General features: G+C 34.8%; 1 protein-coding gene across 5 annotated transcripts in view; it reads right to left on the reverse strand.

The window, feature by feature from the left end:
* Window positions 1-16,313, reverse strand: part of asun (integrator complex subunit 13 asun) — a 333,447-nt gene that overhangs the window by 295,872 nt on the left and 21,262 nt on the right. Inside the window, exon 2 of one of the 5 annotated variants that reach the window (XM_090415855.1) lies at window positions 13,829-14,325. The exons of the other annotated variants lie outside the window; for them this stretch is intronic. The gene's annotated coding sequence lies outside the window, so the exon portion shown is untranslated. The remainder of the gene's footprint in view (window positions 1-13,828; window positions 14,326-16,313) is intronic. 5 annotated transcript variants of the gene reach the window in all.

A 16,313-nucleotide genomic window follows, 5' to 3' on the forward strand; every position in this document is an offset into this window, starting at 1 on the left:
AATGAATATAAACAAAAAGATGATCAGCACGCTCATCAGCAATATAAAGCACAATCAAGAAGGGTAACAAGTATGGTAAGCAAGGCTAAATCAGATTTTGAGAGAAAATGAGCTTAGCTGGCCAAAGCTTGAAACATAGTGGTCTGTACTCAGACCACTATGCTTTCATTTGTACATTAATGACATAGCAGAAGATCTGAAAGGGATATTCAGTTGTTCGCTGATGATGCAAAACTGGGGACCACAATATTTCATAAAGGTGATAGATATATTGCAGGATGATTTAAATAAATTGGCAGTGTGCACAAAGGACAATGGCGGTGACTTTATAGTTACTGATGTGAGAATTGAGGTAGATGAATTGCAGGTACTCAGTATATTGAAAAATATCAATGCAAATACAACAGTAGGCTGGAACAGTATGTTAGCGTGTGTACTACAAGAATGTGCAAGTGAACTAGCTGCCTCCGACAAAACTGTTTAATCTAAGTCTCAGCTTTGGCAAGGTTCCAAGGAGTGGAAAAAAAGGTAAGATAGTTCCATTACATAAAGGTGGCTCCAAAACAGAAGTAGCAAATCCCAAAGTTTTTTTTTTGCTACATAGCAAGTAAGAAAAAGAATGATTATGAAAAGATAACTTTATTCATTGATAGGACGATAGAATAGTTCAGTTAAATGATCACTTTGCAAGAATATATCATCAATGGTGGTGACTTTATAGTTACTGATGTGAGAATTGAGGTAGACGAATTGCAGGTACTCAGTATATTGAAAAATATCAATGTGAATACAACAGTAGGCTGGGACAGTATGTCAGCGTGTGTACTACGAGAATGTGCAAGTGAACTGGCTGTCTCTGACAAAACTGTTTAATCTAAGTCTCAGCTTTGGCAAGGTTCCAAGGAGTAGAAAAAAGGTAAGACAGTTCCATTACATAAAGATGGCTCCAAAACAGAAGTAGCAAATTAGAGATCAATTAGTATCTCTAGAGTGGTGGTTAAAGTATTAGAAAAGTTTGTTAAAAGTAAAATTCAGGAAAGGATGAAACAGAAATATGGTACTCTATAGCAGGCAGCATGGCTTTGTAAAAAGGAGCTCGTGCCTCAGTAATTTATACACATTTTATAATAAGATGACAGCGAAATTGAATAAAGGAAATGCTACACCATGATACTGCTGGTCATTGAAAATGTATTTGACAGAATACCATATGGAAAAGTATTACAAGTTGGAGCAAATGGAGAATGGATATAAATCTGGTAGCACGGATAGGATGGTGGCTGATAGACATCAAAGGGTGGTGTATGGTAGAGTGGAATCAAGATGAATAAGGGTAACTAGTGGAGTGGCCCAGGGCTCTGTACTCAGACCACTATGCTTTCATTTGTACATTAATGATATAGCAGAAGATCTGAAAGGGATATTCAGTTGTTTGCTGATGATGCAAAACTGGGGAGCACAATAGTTGATAAAGGTGATAGATATCTTGCAGGATGATTTAAATAAATTGGCAGTGTGCGCAAAGGACAATGGTTGTCAATTCAATGTTGTAAAATGTAAGGTAATGCACTTTGGGGTGTACAGATTACACACTTATCATACTGATGGTACTAATTTACAGGAAATTGATGAGGCTAGGGATCTGGGGTGCTTGTGGATAGAGATTTAAAATTCAGATGACATACTGAAAGAGTTGACAAAGTAGATCAGAGGATTTCTTGGAAGTGGAAGAACACATTAATAAATAAAGATTGAGGGGTTATTATCTCTCTTTATAAGGCTATGATTTGGCCACATGTTGACTAGTGTGCACATATTTGGTCACCAGTGTTTCTAGGGGACCAGAAGGTGGAATGTACCCTATGAGGATAGATTGTAGGTGTGTAGGTTGCAGAGTTTAGCTGACAGGCAGAGGAGAGGATATATGATAGAAAGGTTACTAAAGAGACACTAAAAGATTGCCACAGAAGAAATTTTTCAATATATGGAGAGTAGAGAAGAAAAAAGGAGTTACACTTGGAAGTTGTCCAAGAGTAGGTTAGTAAGGGTGTGTGTGCAGACTAGATTCTTTACTTGGAGAGTGGTGAATGAGTGGAATGGATTGACAGAGGTAATTATGAGCACCCCTACAATGAATAAGTTTAAGATATGATAGGTATTGTGTTAATGGATAGTGTGGGCTGCCCACGATAATTCTTTTGACTTTATGGAATATCCATATAAATAATAATAATCATCATCATCATACGTATCAGGATTTAGGCCTAGCATGGCCTGTTCCAGCCTTAGAAGTCATTGTTTAAGAGGACGTCCTGGTTTTCTTTTTCCTAATGGCTTGCTTTAAGGTTTGTTTTGGTAACCTTTCTGTTTTCATTCTTTGAACGTGTTCCATCCATTTATGTTTATATTTTTTAATTTTTTCTATTACTGGTTCTTGGTTTAATTCTTTCATAATATCTTTGTTTCTTTTGTGATCAAATAGGGTATACTTTGCAGTTTTTCTCATAAACTTCATTTCTGCTGTTGTTAATCTTTGTCTTTTTGTTTTATTGTCCAGATTTCGCTTCCATACATTAAGACTGGTAGGGCTAATGTATTGTATACTTTTAGCCTGGTTTGTTTTTGAACTAGGTTTGGTTTAAATATAGAGTTAATTACACCTGTTATTTTTAAATATTTTGCAATTTTTACATTTATATCTTTTTCATTTTCATATGTGATCATACATCCTAGGTAGTTAAATGAATTCACCTGTTCTAAGATCTTGTTATCTATTACTATTTTAGTTCTTGCTGGATCTTGTCCTTTAAAGGCCATAGTTTTTGATTTTTCCTTTGATATTATCATACCATAATCTTTGGATATCTCATTTCGATTTAAAATAGCTTTCTGTAAGTTATCTTCAGAATTTGTAATTATTATTTGGTTGTCTGCAAAGAGGAGAGTGTTTAAGTTAACTGTAGGTGAAAGTTTAATTCCTTGATGTAAATTTTTACTCCATTTTATTATTATTTCATTTAAGTAGATATTAAAAAGAGTTGCTGAGAGGGGACATCCCTGTCGGACCCCTTGGTTTATCTCTCTTGTATATGATAGCTCGTGATTTAATCTTATTTGTATTTGATTATTTTCATATATACTTGTGATAGCTTTTAGGATATTATTTGGTATTTGTCTTTCTTTTAATATGTTAAATAATATGTTTCTTTTAACTTTGTCAAATGCTTTTTCAAAGTCAATAAATGCAATACGTGTTTCTAAATTATATTCTCTTTTCTCTATTATTAATTTTAGGCAAAAGGCTGGGTCTATACATGATCATCCTTTTCTAAATCCATTCTGTACTTCTAGAATAAAGTTTTCGGAATATTTCATTAGTTTGTTATTTAAGATTCTGCTACATATTTTGTAACAGGAATTTAGTATACTAATACCTCTATAGTTTTTAGGGTCATCTCTATTACCTTTCTTAAAGATAGGAATCACAATTGCTTTTTTCCATTCTATTGGGGGATACCAGTTGAGTAAATTTTATTTAAAAATAATAAGTCTTTCTTTGAATCTTGTTCCTGCGTATTTATATAGTTCTGAACCTAGCTTATCTCCTCCAGGTGATTTTCCGTTTCTTGTTTCTTTCGAGCTGATTTCTAATTCTTCTTCAGTTATTTCCTTTTCATTTTTGTTAATTGTTTGCCAGTTGTCTTTTTTTAAATATTTGTCTGTCCACAGTTCTGTGTAGTAATTTAGAAATTCTTCTAATTTCAATTCAGTGTTTAATTTTATGTTTTCTTTGGTATCTGCATTTAGGTGTTTCAAAATCTTATATACATTGGGTCTTATTTTATATAAATCATGTTCTAAATTAGAAACAAATTTATTCTATGATTCTCTATGTCTTTTTCTGACTTCTCTTTTAGCTATGGCTCTTATTCTTTTATATTCTATTTCATCTTCTAATCTTTTACTGCTTAACCATTTGTGATAGGCTTCTTTTTTTTCTTTTTGATTATTTCTTTGATTGTATCATCCCAGATCTTCAGTTTTTTTCTTTTATTGAATTTTTTGGTCTTTCCTAAGCTTTCATTTGCTGCTGCATTTAGTATCGTTTTTATATTAAGCCATTCTATTTCTATTTCTTCATTTTGTTTTATTTTATCTAGATATTGGTTAATTCTTTGTTCATATAGCCATTGTACATTTGTGCCATTCAATAGGCTAGTTTTATAAACAAATGTTTCAATTTTTCTTTCTGTTCTTGTTACTTGTAGTCATTTAGGTGGTAATCTTAATTTTATTTTAACAAGACAGTGGTCACTGCTTATTTCATATCCTCTGTGAACTCTAACATCTAGTGAAAATTTTGATGTCTTTTCATTTAATATGAAGTAATAATAATAATGGCATTTTTTCTTTCATTTTCTTACTTGTGCTTCGGTTACAAAATGTACAGGTATTTGAAGAATATCAGAAAATTCTTTAGCAGCTACTTTTTTTTTTTACTTATCAAAATTAATGTCAGTTCTTATGGAACGTAACTGTTTGCTCACTGAATTTTATACATCAAATATACCACTGCACACTATAACACTGCAAATAAACTTATAATTACAAGTATGAATGAATAAGCATCTGCTCTGGTTTGTAAACCATGTGCTCCTTTTAAATCTTCATTGTCTTTAATGTAAACTAATGTATTATATAGTTCACTCAACTGATATCTGATTGATCTTATTGCTTTTATCTCTGATTCTCAGTATGTAACCAAAACATTTGTTAGTGTTAAATTTATAAATATTTTTTAAAATATGTATCTGTCTGCTGTTGCAACAAAAAATTATTATAACTACTAGATTATACTAAAAACTAAAACTATTCTAAATTAATTTTGGCTGAATCATTTATGACTAAATTTAAAGAAAGTGATATGCAAGAAACATAAAATGCTCATGCATTCAAGTTTGATAGATATCTAATAACAAAAGTTGGTTGGTTTATAGTTTATTTGGCACAAAAACTACAAAGGTCATACTGTGCCATACTAAAGGTTACAAACATTAGCATTTACAGAAAATTGTTAACAATATGTCTGTACAAGAATCTAGTTTCATAAAGGAGCATCTCTAGGTAAACAGAACTGTTGCAGAGGGCACAGCAACACACAAGGTCAGATGTTATTACATAGTGCAAAAATAGTTAACAATATAAGTTAATACATAATATATGAAACACTAAGCCAAGGAATGCTGTATCTACATATATGTAAAATTATAACAAATGCCTTTATAGCAGCACAAAAATAGGCAAAAAGGAATTATTATACAATATGCATGGATGAAAATTAAATTTAGCAATGCAGTAGAAACAGAATTTAGGATACATAAAAACAGAATTACTAGAAAGTACACAAATAGGTAAGATGTCCTACAGCACTACATGATTATTCGAAAAATAAAGTAGTAAATAAGATGCATACACACAATGTATGTTAAGTGATGCAATTTCTACATATAAACAAAATTAACTGCAGAGGTTTCATCAGTATATAAATAGATAACTATAGGTTAACATATGTATATACAAAACAAGTCAAAGAAAGCAGTGTCTACATCTAGTAAGATTACAACAAACATTATTATACTAATACTTAAAGAGTTAGAAAGGAATTATTATAAACCACTGATGCATAAAATTTAAGTTTAGCATTATGGTATTTACATATTAACAAAATTACAGCAGGGTGATACAAATATACAAGATCAAGGCTCATGGTAATACATAATTGGTTAGATTTAATCTAATGAATAATACATAGGTATAAAAGTTAAGCTAAGCAAAAAAAAAGTATTTACATATAAACAAATTTATGTTCAAATGTGTTTGTACAAATTAATTCTTTCTAAAAAATTAAAAACATCATGCAATTTGCCTGAGTCTGCTAGCATTTCCCTGAGTGTATGTGGCTTGGTTAGATAGGTGAAAATTTCATTCCTCTCTCGTGTAAAATTTTTGACAATCTACCAGAATATGATGAATAGTGAGACGTGTGTTGCATTTTTCACATATGGGAGGGTCATCAACTCTCAATAAATGAGAATGCGTAAGGTGACTGTGAACTATGTGGAGCCAAACAAGGACAACCTCCTCCCTTCTCTTTGTACACTGACTAGAATGCCAGTGTTTAATTTCAAGTTTAATGTTATATAATTTGTTTGTTGATGTTTCTTGCCATGTTAACTCCCACTGAGCAATTAGCTTTGATCTTATAAGTTGTCTGTAGTCTGTATATAGAACTGTCAAATAGTATGTGGAGAAGGTATGGGCTGATTTAGCAGCTGCAACCTCATTTCCTTCGATTCTGATGTGGCTGGGAATCCAGCAGAACTGAACATCGAAATTAAGGATTTTCATTTTGTGAAGCAGGTGTAGCACTTCATAAAGTACTGGATGAGAATTATATATAGGAGAGGAGATAGCCTGTAAAGAGCTCAATGAGTCTGTATAAATTATACACTTTTGGTAGCAGTTTTCTTTTATATGCACGAGTGCAAGCTGAATGGCATGTAATTCTACTGTATAATTACTGCAGTCTGGTGGGATCTGATTTGAGACAATAATGTCAGGAAACACAGCAGCACAGTCAACAGAGGTGTTAGTTCTTGAACCATCAGTATAGATGGGTAAGAAATCAGTATGTGCTGCTCTGTGTGCATTAAACAATTGCAGGTAAATGGATGATAGGGGTATAAGATTTCTGTAGCTGAAAAAGTGAGAGGTTGCAGGATGGTGTGCAAACCTGCCATGGAGGAATGCTATTCTGTTTAGTGTAGCTAATGTTGTCAACATTTATACTAACAGCTTGCACAGTTTCTTTAATAAGCATACCAAAAGGATGTATAGTTTTTAGGGCATAATTAAGAGACAACTGTTTCCGTCGAAGTGATAGAGCCGGTTCATTTGCTTCTACATAGAGACTTGGAGTGGGTGAGGTGCGAAAGGCACCGGCAGCTATCTGTATACCCTGATGATGGATGGAATCCAACCATCGTAGGTTACTCTGTCTTGCCGAAACATAGACTTGGGACCCATAATCCAGCTTTGAACGTATAAGTGCACGATAAAGATGGAGCAATGAAGCTCGATCAGCACCCCACCCAGTAGAGGATAGAGTGCGAAGGAGGTTCAAAGTTCTTTTGCACTTTTCTCTTAGTTGACGAATGTGTGCTAGAAATGTGAGTTTTCTATCAAAAATGAGTCCCAAGAACTTGGTTTCTGTAGTTACTGGAATAACAGTATGTCCCATTCTTAGTTCAGGATCTGGGTGATGAGTGCATTTTCAACAGAAGTGTACACAGACACTTTTTTCTGTTGAAAACTTAAACCCATTATTAAGAGCCCACAGAGAGACATGATCAATTGCTTGCTGAAGTTGTCTTTCAATTACCCTCATGTTATGTGAGTGACAGTAGATTGTGAAGTCATCAACATATAGAGCATTGTCTACAGTGGAAGGAAATTGTTCAATGATTGAATTGATTTTAATAGCAAAAAGGGTTACACTTAAGACAGAGCCTTGAGGAACACACCTTGTTCTTGAAGATATGGTCAAGATAGTGTACTTCCCACTCTGACTTGGAAAGTTCGCCTGGACAGAAAGTTTTTAATAAATATAGGGAGGTGTCCTTTGAGACCTAGGTTATAGAGGTCATTTAATATGCCATATCTCCAGGTTGTGTCATAAGCTTTTTCCATGTCAAAAAAAAACAGAGACAAGATGTTCTTGCTTCAGAAATGCATCTCTTATACAAGTTTCTAACCGAACTAAATGGTCTAAAGTTGATCGATGTCTACAGAAACCACATTGTGTATTGGAAAGAAGACTGTTGCTTTCTAAATACCAGAAAAGTCTGGCATTAATCATTTTCTCTAGTTTCTTACAAAGACAGCTGGTCAGAGCAATGGGTCGATGATTATTTGCTTGTGTTGGATCTTTTCCTGGTTTTGGGATAGCAATGACAATTGACTTATGCCAAGAATTTGGAAACTCTTCCTCTGCAAGTATTCTATTGTATAATAAGAGAAGAAGATCCATAGAAGATGATGGTGGTAGATGTTTTATCATTTCATAATGGATGTCATCAGGTCCTACTGCACTAGGGTGAGATTGTAGGAGAGCTCTTTTTAGTTCCTCGTTGACAAATGGCTAATTATATGGCTGAAGAAAGTTGGTAGAAAAATTAAGTTTCTCTTGCTGCTCTTTCAGTATTAAAAATTCTGGAGAATATGAAGCTGTTGCTGAGATTTTAGCAAAAGTTTCTCCCAAAGTATCTGCAATAGCTTTGGGATCAGCAAGAACACTTCCATTACAGTCTAAGGTGGACAAACAATGTGTACTATATTTGCCTTTCATTTTCCGGATTTTATCCCATACAATTTTTGGACTGGTCATTTGATTAATTGATGTAGTAAATTGGATCTATGATTGTTTTTGACTCTGACGTCTTACAAAACGTGCTTTGGCTCGAGCACGCTTGAAAGTTATTAAATTTGATGTGGTGGGGTATCTACGAAATATGCTCCATGCTCTGTGTTGATCTTTTTTTTTTTTTGGCTGCCTGACATTCTGCGTTCCACCAAGGCTTTGGATAGACTGGAAATCGAGATGATGTTTTTGGGATGGAGGTTGTTGCTGCTGCCTGGACAATGCATTCTGTTATATATTTTACAGCTTCATTGATAGGTGTTTGACTGACGGCATCAGCATTAAATTTTGCAAGATGAGAGAAAGTGTTCCAGTCAGCCTGGTCCATTTTCCATATAGGTATCCGTGTGGGTGAACATGGTTCCTGTGAAGACATTGTAAAAACAGGAAAGTGATCACTTCCATATATGTTCTCTTCAACGTCCCACACGAGCAGTGGAAGAATGGAAGGGAAACAGATTGTAAGACCAATTGCGGAATATGAGCGGGTAGGTATATGGAAAAAGTATTGAGTTTATTATTTAGAAGGGAGAGGTTATTATTATCAAGAATTTTTTCAATGATTCAACCTCGTTTATTAGTGTTGGCACTACCCCATAGAGTATTGTGACTGTTAAAGTCATCCATCAAAAGTATGGGTTCAGGCAGTTGCGAGATAAGGTTATCAAGATCAATTTCATTTAACTCAGCATTTGGTGATAAATAAATTGAACATACTGTAATAAGGAATCCCACAGAGAAGCGAATCGCTACTGCTTCCAGAGAAATATTAAGTTGGACCTGATGAAAAGGAGTATGACTGCCCACTAGGATAGCTACTCCTCCATGAGCAGGACCACCTGCAGTTCTGTCCTTACGTACAACAGTGAAATTCCTAAAGGTACAGTCTGCATTGGGTCTCAAGTAAGTTTCCTGTAGACAGAAACAGAAAGGTTTGTGTTTCTGCAACAACATCTTTATATCGTCAATATTCTGGCGGATCCCACAACAGTTCCATTATAAAAATTTTCCTATTGTTTTGATTTTATTGACTTGTCTGGTTTTCGAGAGGTTGAGGGCTTACCTTTGTCAGATTTATATTTATCCACTGTTTTAGGGACATATAGACAGCCAGTGTCCATCTCTTCCTCTGGTAGATTGTTCAAAACATCAAATGTGTTAGGGTCGGCTGGTATGCTTAGTTTGCTCTCAGTGGGGATGGAGGTATCCATTTTTTCTGTGCGAGTGTCTGGTGGTTTATCTTTGAGTGAAGTCTCCACCATAATTTTTTTGGCAGATGAGTTTTCATTAAATGGGACCATTTTTGAAGTTGTCTCTGGAGTAAGGCCATAGGTCTTGTGATTAATTCACTCAACAGAGAAGCACTTGCGATCGTAAAGTTCAGATATGGTGAAATTATCAAATGGTGGAATAGACATACATGTTTGAGTTGCTGTTGCACTTTTTTAATTGTTACTTTTTCAGCATAAGAGGATTGTAGAACAGATGTAATGGTGGCAAGCTTTCTTTTTGCATCCTGATATGTTATGTTTTGTTTTTATTTTTTGTATCTCTTTTTCATCTTTCCATATCTGACATGCACGAGAGTATGCTTGATGATCTCCCTGACAGTTGACACATTTAGCTTTTTTTTCACAGCAATATTTATTTTCATGTTCTTTACTACCACACTGAGCACAGGTAGTAGAACCACGACAGGCAGTTTTTTGGGTATGTCCATATCTTTGACATTTAAGGCATCTCAGCAGGTTAGGGATGTACATCTAACAGGACAGCTGAGAAACCCTGCTTTTACAGATGTTGCAGGCCTAGGTGTATCAAAAGTAAGGATGATGTTCTTGGTTGAGATTAGGCAACCATCCCTGCATATCAGGATGCACCTCACACCCGTCACTCCTTGATCTTTAGGCTCTGAACATATCTCCTCATCAGGAACCTCAAGGAGATCCCATTCTGATATCACTCCTCTACTGGAATTGAGTGTTCTGTAAGGTGTTACTGCAATTTGTATTCCACCCATTGTCATTGCTCTCAGTAGTTTCTCAGAATGTTGTTGCACATTGTTTCCACGAGGATATCACCAGAATGCAATTTCTTGACAGTTTTGGGAGGTCCTGCCAGTCCTTCTAAACCTTTTTGGATATAGAAGGGTGACATTTTCCCAATTGGTGAAAAATTTTCCCAGTTGCATGAATGATTAAAAAGGTTGGTACATTTTTGTTAGTATCCGATATCTTTTGTTTCTTACTTCTGTTTCCATACGCTGTGGCTATATTATCAGTACTTGGTTGGGACTTTATTAGGGTCCCTGAAACATTTGAGGATGAAGAATTCATATTTAAGGAATTTTTAATTTGGCGGCAGAGCTCCCCCACTCACCACGGAGCCACACATGGACGCCCACTACCCGGCAAGCAAAGACTGCACTCAAGAGTGGAACGCCAGGGCTACCCTGGACGCTATACCGGCACTCCAGCAGGTCTAGAATCCCGACCCCGGACCATGGGGTGAGAGACTTACTGCAACACCGTTGACCCTTGCAGGCAAGCCCACTAGTCAATTGATCCTGGCTGGGCCAACCAGGACCACCCGTCTTGCCGAAGCAGGGGCCAAAGTAGTGCAAGACTACCAGGATCCCCCTTTCCGGATATCCACGGGTCGCACCGCATGGCAAACACGGCGGCAGGGCGTTGGATCCCAGTGATGGTGGTCTGAAAAAAGGATAGTGAAAAAGACTCAGGAGAGGCAGAGCAAAGAATATGGGAAGAAAAGCAAAGAAAAAGAGGTAGAATGAAAAGGGCCAGTACCATCACCGGGAGGTCTTCTCCACCATGAACAGGTGCCCCACATGGAGGGGAATAACAAAAGTAAACTGCATTACTTTTGTTATACATATTGGCAGCATTATCATAGCTCTAGCCTCGCATACTGCCTACCTAATTTGTACAATTCTGTAAGAATTCTTTACCTGAACTTAATCCAGATTTGCTGAACCTTTCAATAAAACTCATCTGTTATTGCCACAGTTTTAGAAACAGATCAGACAATAATGGACATTTGTTCCTTGTGTAGGAACAAATGTTCATTATTATTGTCTGTGAGTCTAATACTTCTTTCTTCTTTAGCAACAACTTTTTTGACAGAAACTACCAGGTCAGGCAGATCAAATTTCACCATTTCTTTCTGTTCTCTCAAATTCTTCCTTCATGAACACTGTGGTAGTTCAGGTTTCTCTTTTCTGTCTCTCCACCTTTTCCGTGGTCTTCCACTTGTCCTCCAAATTTCATTTCATCCGTTCTTCTTGGTATTCTTTCTAAGTTCATCCACATTAGGTGTCCAAACCACTTAAAACAAGAGTTTATAAGCATATCTTCAACTCTTTTTTTGGTCCTAAATTATTCCTGATGTCCACATTTATAATATTCCTAATTTCTGCATTCAGAAATGGGTTGACAAAGAATCTCTAATTTGCTATGAGCAACATGTGTTTACTAAGGGAAAGACATTTTAGCAACTTGCTCACATTTCTAACAATGTTACCATTGAACTAGACAAGAGGGAGGTTACACCAAGATATTTTTGGATTTTGTTAAAGCTTTTGACAGAATACAGCATGGTATACTGTTGCATAAATTGGAGAATATGGTGGATTGTAGAATATTAGCGTGGATAAGAGGATGGCTGACTGACAGATATCAAAAAGTGGAATACAGGGGATGTAAGTCTGCAAGATCTTACAGCAAGATCTTACTGCTGCTATTCAATAGACATAATGACTTTCTTATCTTATCTTCACATATAAAGATAAGATAAGAAAGTCATTTTGTCTCTTTACAAGGCCTTGATAAGACATCACTTGGACTATTGTGTGCAGGTCTGGTTTCTGTTGTGATTCTGATATAGTGAAGAGAGAAAGAGTGCAGAGTGTTAAAAATGATATCAGGATTATGGAATACTGATTATGAAGACAGATTGAGAATTTGTAGACTGTAGACACTAGCAAACAGGAGAAAGAGGGGCGATATGATTGAGACTTACAAACTTCTGAAAGGGTCATACAAGATTTCTGTTGATGGAATTTTTCAATTTATTTAGGGTGGGGAAAGCACAAGAAGGCATCCTTGGAAGATGAGAATGAATGAATGCACCTAAGAAGAGGGTAGGGGCTAGATTTTTCTCTCATAGAGTGGGACATGATTGGAATGGATTGCCATTGGATGTTGTGAGTGCAAGCAGTGTGAATGAATTCAATAATAAGTATGATAGCTGCGCCGTGTAGTATGTATCCTCCTTTGATGAGTCCCTGACTCTCTGAAGGTCTCTCTTAATAATAATAATTTCTTATTTTGTCTTTCCTTTTCTTGCCAACATTGCCCATAAAACTTAAAACAGTCTACTACTATTGAATAATATTTCACTTCTTTTAATTTACTGACTATTTGACATGTAATTTTTTTGCGCCAATAATGTTCATTTTGAATTTCTGGTTCAAGGTAATGCGCTTTTTTTTTTTTTTAAGTGAGTTTTCAAAACATTATTAAACATTACTGGCCTAATTAATTGGCTGAGTGTTTACCATAATACTACTCTCTAACCAAAAGGTTGCCGTTGACATGAATGTTAATGTCTTCAGGTGGGAGAAGAATCTCATCATTTGGTGCAAGACCCTGCTTAATGGTGGACTGAAGTACCTTGAAAAAGTTCCACATTTGGTTTATAAAGCAAGGTTTCTGCACCAAGTAAAATAAATAAATAAATAAATATATATAAAATTTAAAAAAAAAAATAGAAAAAAATTCTTGGCACATCCACAATATGAATGTGCTATAGGCAACAAAAAATCTTTTGTGGATGGGTGTCTCATAATAAGAATAAAATAAAATAAAAAAAACTTGAACAACTGAACAATTTTTTAAAATATTCCACTGTTTGGTTTTGAACAATACTGATGATGATGATGATATAAATATATATAACATCCCAGAATTTATCCTTTGAGGTAAAGGATAAATTCTGGGAAGCTGCTGTTCACACATATACCAACAAGAAAGACTTTCCAGTGTTTACTTTCTTCAACAATTATACATTGTTGTTCAAAATCTATAGTTTTGTGAATTTTAAATGAGTTTTCATTTCTTGCCACATTAAAAAATTAGATAGGTGTTCACTGGGATTTTTCATGGGATTGTGATGTATTGCAAATTTGGCAACAAACAGCATATCCTATCATTTTTTTATAGAATAAGTAAGTCAAGTCCAATCAACTACCTGTCCATTTTTTCAAAATGCATTTATAATAAGTATCCAAAAATGTTTGCAAACGTTCATTAACTAGAAAAGTTCTTTTACCTGAACTGACTCTTTTTTAACTAATTGATCACAAAATATATTTTGGATAATTAATGGCCAGAAATATGGATGTGAAATACTTTTTATCTTCTAGTAGCTGAAAATGTTTTTCATGTTGAGCAGAAGTTTCCACTGTCTTTACGGCCTCTGCTGTCAGAAGATTTCTTTCATACCCGTCTTCTGATGTATCTTCATATTGAATGGGAGTTTCACTCATTTTACAAACTTTTCCACACCAGAAGGCTTCTTTTCACATTTTCTGCAGGTACACAGTCCATATGGATTTAAATGCAGATGTATCTTCTTTGTGTTTCTCTTTACGTCTGTGTTTCACAAGCACAGTGGCATGTGGATGTAGACATATCTTTTTCATGTTTTCTGTAGGTACAATCGATTCCACAAATTTCACCAAAAATTAAAAGAAGACTACTGACTTGACTGGCTAATTTGGTGCACCACCAAATATGAGGTGAGATTTGGAAAGTTCTGATAAACACCTAGAACAAAAATGATATTAATAAAATTATATTAAAGCAGCTGATATAACCACAAGAAAGAACATATTTTAAAACCCTTTAAACCCCATGTTTTATCAAATTGTAATAATTTATTCTTTTTCTTTTAGGATACATAAGAAGAAAAAAATTAATTCATTTTTGCTCTAGGTATTTATCAGAACTTTCCAGATCCCCTCCCCCTCAGTCATTTATATTAATTAATTTCTTATTTCATTTAAGCATGTGTTTTATTAAAATATCATAATAAAATGCAATATTAATATTTTAATAATAATTAAAAAAACAAATTTCACTTTTATATAATTACTTACTTTCAAAATTTTAAAGAATCTGCTAAAACTTCTATTTCTATTGGTAATGGCATAATACTTATTGGTAATGCCATAATACCAATGAAATACCACTTTTACAGAAATACACAGGTGAACCTTGAAGAACTTACTATCTGTGTAAATTACGTAAAATGAAAATAAAGTATTTAACATAAAATATATTTCGGGGATCTCATCACAAGACAATTACTTGAAAGAAAATTAAATTACAATAGATATTATAAACCATTTTCTTTCTGCCCAGTCACATGATACCATTAGGAAACTATAAACAGTCACTAACATAGCAATAAAAACTTAGCCAATGGGCAAAAGACTGCTTGGCTCATCAGGATGCAAAAGAAACAGTTTAAAATGAAGAATTTAATAAATTAGAAATAAAATTATACCATTTTCATAAAATCTGCATATAGAGTGCATATACAATAATAGATTATTCATGTAAAGTGAATATGAGAAGTATATAAAAAATAACCAATAACTAAATCAAGCTATGAATAAATGTGTGCGTGGGGGGGGAGGTGCAAAGTCTAACTCTGCCTCCCCACGGTGTACCCTGGGCGTTGGGAATCCTAGTTGCCATCAGACCTAGACCCGAAAATAGAGAATGCTAACAGAGCTCTGATGAACACTTCAGAACCCTAATCAGGAAAAGTGTATATCCAACTACAGAAAAGATGCCATTATTACAGCAACAGAAATGGCCCCAAGTCTTGTGTGGCACATACTCACCTCTCTATGGCAGCGGTAAGCCACTGAGTGGGGGCGAGGGATGCTAAGAATATCGCAAATGAAAACAGGCTGCCTATTAGATCTTTGAAACTGGCAATCGGTACCCTCAATACTCAAATTTTGGCAAGAGATTACAGAATAGATTTATTAATCAAAGAACTAACCAATATCAACTTAGATATTCTCCCTAGTGAATGAAACAAAAAGATTAAAAGAACTAACAGCAAGATGGTATGATGGCTCCCATATACTCCTGGGAGCATCTTCCAACAGTAGTAAACAAGGTGAAATGGGCTTTATTGTTTGTAATGTATGTAACCTAAGCTCACCAAGTTGATCCTTTTTTTTTAACATCATATCTCAAAGAATAGGTGTGTGACTAATTAGATTACAGAATAATAAAATAATAAAATTAATATCCTGCTACGCTCCAGCATCCATAGCCAACAATCAAATACAACGTGGAAAACAAAATGAAAAGTTTTCCAAACAGGTTCTTCAGAAAACACAATTTATAGACAAAAAACCGTTGTTGGTGATGATGGGCAGTAGATGGCATTGATGGTAGTAGGAGAATTAAGTTGTAGTGGAGAAGGTGAAATGTATGTAGCGAAGTAGAGTAGATTTCCCTCCCGCAATGAGTCCTTGCACTCCTGGAGGTGACATGTAATAATAATAATAATAATAATAAATAGTCTGGGAGAGAGAGAGAGATTAGCTTAATTTGCTGCAGCTGAACTCTTTATTATGAATACTTTTTTCAACAAATGCCCAGGAAGAAGATGGATTTGGCAATCACCAAATGGAGACACAAGAAATGAAATAGACTACATTTTAACAGACTGTAGAAGACTGGTACAAAATGTTGGTACAATAGGTGAAAGATATTTTAACATAGATTCT

The sequence above is a fragment of the Typopeltis vanoorti genome, chromosome 3 (assembly GCF_054136105.1).
Source record: "Typopeltis vanoorti isolate ZY-2024b chromosome 3, IOZ_Tvanoo_1.0, whole genome shotgun sequence".
In the NCBI taxonomy this organism is placed as follows: Eukaryota; Metazoa; Arthropoda; class Arachnida; order Uropygi; family Thelyphonidae; genus Typopeltis; species Typopeltis vanoorti.